The sequence below is a fragment of the Budorcas taxicolor genome, chromosome 12, assembly GCF_023091745.1.
Source record: "Budorcas taxicolor isolate Tak-1 chromosome 12, Takin1.1, whole genome shotgun sequence".
NCBI classification, from domain to species: Eukaryota; Metazoa; Chordata; class Mammalia; order Artiodactyla; family Bovidae; genus Budorcas; species Budorcas taxicolor.
The window spans coordinates 83,779,441-83,783,075 of record NC_068921.1 but is presented as its reverse complement, the minus strand read 5'-3'; the positions used below and the strand labels follow the sequence as shown (position 1 = coordinate 83,783,075).

Genomic DNA, 3,635 nt, shown 5'->3' with positions numbered 1-3,635 from the left:
AGTTCACTCAGACTCACGTCCATTGAGTCAGTGATGCCATCCCAGCCATCTCATCCTCGGTCGTCCCCTTCTCCTCCTGCCCCCAGTCCCTCCCAGCATCAGAGTCTTTTCCAATGAGTCAACTCTTCTCATGAGGTGGCCAAAGTATTGGAGTTTCAGCTTTAACATCAGTCCTTCCAAAGAGCACCCAGGGCTGATCTCCTTTAGAATGGACTCGTTGGATCTCCCTTCTCAAGTAGGCACATTCTAAAGTAGCTTCAACACATGAATGGGGCTGGCAGGGACACAACTCAGCTATGATAGCTTACTTTTCAAATGTGGGGATGAAACCGTGCATCTTTAAGAACCCGGCTTCCCAGGTAGCTCAGTGGTAAAGAATCTGCCTGTAGTGCAGGAGACCCAGGTTCGATCCCTGGTCTAGGAAGATTCCCTGGAGGAAGAAATGGCACCCCACCCCAGTATTCTTGCCTAGAGAATCCCATGGACAGAGGAGCCTGGTGGGCTACAGTCCATGGGATCATGAAGGATCAGACGTGACTCAGCGACTGAACAGCAACAAATATTTAAGAACCATCAGTGAAACATCTCCATTCTACATCTCAGACGGGATGAACGATACTTTGGGCACATCAGCTCCGAGTCCTTGCTCTTCTTGAGCAGAGCGTTTCCTGAGGTGCCCGCAGGGCCTGGCGGGCACCAGCCCGACGACTGCTCAGACCCTGTGCTTCGTCCTCTCCTGCTTCCTGCACGTGGGCTTTCCCCACCCCGCCCTTTCCTCTTTCCTTTCGTATCCTCTTCTCGTCAGGCGTCTCATTCCTTGCCTGAAATTTATGCATCTGAAGATGTTTGGTTCTTCTAATCCGAGACCTTTTCTTTCTGTGACATGTTATTATACAAACATGTTTTTTTGTTCTTTAAGAGTTAATATACACCAGTAGTTTTAAAGAAATGTCTAGAAAACTCCACGACATTTTTGTTGTAATGTAACCACCTTTTTTCTTCCCCTTTTTTAGATTTGAGTGTCAATCCAAAGATTCACTATCACTCAGTTTTAGAGGGAGATAGAGGTTGAGGCAGATGGGTGCAGCTTTTTCTTTTTGGTACTTTAACTTTTCGGAAATTATGGCTGCAAGAGAGTGTTTTGTACAAAATGAGAAAAGGTGGAAAATTTAAACCAGTCGATCATAGTCTAAACTGAGGAAGGTCTTAGTTAACTTTTAAAATTTTGTTATATAAATAAATTATATGGGCTTGAGTGAGCTGTAAGATTTCCCTAAACATCTAAAGGATTTTCAAAGAGGGAGAATGTCTGTAATTAAAGTGGTAAATCTTTAAGTAAGCAGTACTTAAATTATGCAGAAGCTCTTGAATAACTTGCTGGAAATGAAACCGAGGCAGAGAGTTAGGGTATAAATATGCATGTTATATATTACATATAATTAATACATATTATATATAATTATACATAGTATATGTTACATATAATTAGTACATGTTATATATTATGTAAAATTATATGTAAGTACATGTATATACTTTTTTAATTTGGATTGGTATACTTTTGAGACATTAAATATATTAAATAATTTTTTAAACTACTACAAGTGTATTATCATGAGATGACAAAATAGATTAAATATCTTAGAATCATGGAGTTCTAAGGAGGCTTAGCAATCACATAAGTTCTTACTCAATTTAATAAGAAGAAAACTGAGACGGAGGGAGGTACGTATCTCAGCACTAATAAACGTGTCTGCAAACCTAAATGAGTTCCCTCTTACGATTTTAACAGTCAAGTGAAATGAAGAGAGATGCCAAGAAATTCAACTGGAATACATGACCAATTTTAAGGAGGAAAAATTGGTATAAACATTCCAGTTCTTCCTACTGCTGGACACAGATACTCAGATGTGCTTTGGTTCCATGACGTCAGTCTGTTCTCTGAGGTCAGGCAGCTGTGGGAGATTCCAGATGGGTGCGCGTTTCTTGACAGCTCTCCCGGCCAGAGGAAGGCCTGCTTCTCCTTCTCTGGAAACTTGGCTGGCCTGTGATGGCCTTGGCTGACAGAGTGTGGGTGAAAGTGATGCCCTGGTGGTCCATGACTTGCTTTTAAGAGAACTGGCAGTTCCCACATTGACCCTGAGGCCTGAACCTTTGTGTCCGGCGTCCAGCTGCTCTGCTGAAGGTACCATCTAGAGATGCTCTGAATCTGGGGAGTAGGAGAGGGCCCTGCCTGAACTCCTGGCCCTCAGATTTGTGAACTACAATGAAATGACTGTTATTTAAAGCCTCTGAGTTTGGGGAGAGTTTGCTATGCTGTAATGCATAACTGGACTATTTCTGGTTGGACTAACTTAGGAAGAGATTTAACATTAATTTCAGGGAATGACTGTTTTTGCAAAAAACTAAATTGACATAATAGCTTAAGGTGTTGTGATTAAGTCAAATATAACTGAGACATATTCATACCCTTAAGATTCATCCAGAGGCCATCAGATCCCCCTGACACACAGGCACAGGTTTTCTTGTCCTTAAAGTGTTGGAAATAATCGTGCTCTAGTGCCAAAGATTGATGCTTTCAAACTGCGATGTTGGAGAAGACTTTTGAGAGTCCTTTGGACAGCAAGGAGATCAAACCAGTCAATCCTAAAGGAATCAACCCTGAATATTCACTGGAAGGACTGATGCTGAAGCTGAAGCTCCAATACTTTGGCCACCTGATGCGAAGAACTGACTCATTGGAAAAGACCCTGTTGCTGGGAAAGATTGAGGGCAGGAGAAGGGGTTGACAGAGGATGAGATGGTTGGATGGCATCACCGAATCAATGGACATCATTTTGAGCAAATTCTAAGAGATAGTGAAGAACAGGGGAGCCTAGTGTGTTGCTGCCCATGAGGTCGAAAAGAGTCCGACTTGACTTATGGATGTAACAACAGCAACAAAATGTCCTAGCAGCTGAGACTGTGGTTCACAGTCGAGGACCATCAGCTTGATGGGAGCTTGTCAGAAATGCAGGCCCTCTGGCTCCATTCCAACCCCCCTGCAAGATTTTAACAAGATCTCCAATTATTCATTTGCACTGTAAATATTGAGAAGCACTAATATAAACAGTTTTATTAGACAGACAGGAATTGGTATAAATAAATGTGAGAGGAACATTCTTAATTTTATTGCAGAGTGCTCTTTCTTCTAGAATGTTTGGACTCTGGTTAAACCTAAAAGGAAAGTTGTTCACTTTCATTTTCTGCTTCCTTATTCATTTTCCTCCAATATTGGGTTGTTGTTAAAGGCAGAATTTCTCCAAATCTACAAATATTCAGAAATAGGAAAGTATACTTTCAAACTGGGGCATGCATCATATATGTATTAAAGTTATAGCTTTATTAGATAAGGAATTATATAAAAGCTTTTATCAGTTCTTTGAAAATAAGTTCTTTAATAATATTTTACAAGTTAGGCTCCTGGGAAAACAGAGCCAACAAAAATATTATTACAAATGGAATAATTAAACCAGTTCAGGTTTCTGGAGCTGGGAAAAGGAGCAGCAAATTTGCAAAGCATCTAGACAAGAGTAGCTAAATTTATATTAATAAATTTAATATATAAGGTGACTTCCTCTGGGAAAACTGGTAGC

At 40.7% G+C, this 3,635-nt stretch overlaps 1 non-coding gene across 1 annotated transcript; it reads left to right on the top strand.

Annotated features, from left to right (window-relative positions):
• The first annotated feature begins 353 nt into the window (after window positions 1–353).
• On the top strand, window positions 354–424 carry TRNAY-GUA (transfer RNA tyrosine (anticodon GUA)). The gene has a single exon. It is a non-coding gene; the product is annotated as a tRNA-Tyr (tRNA).
• The last annotated feature ends 3,211 nt before the right edge of the window (window positions 425–3,635 follow it).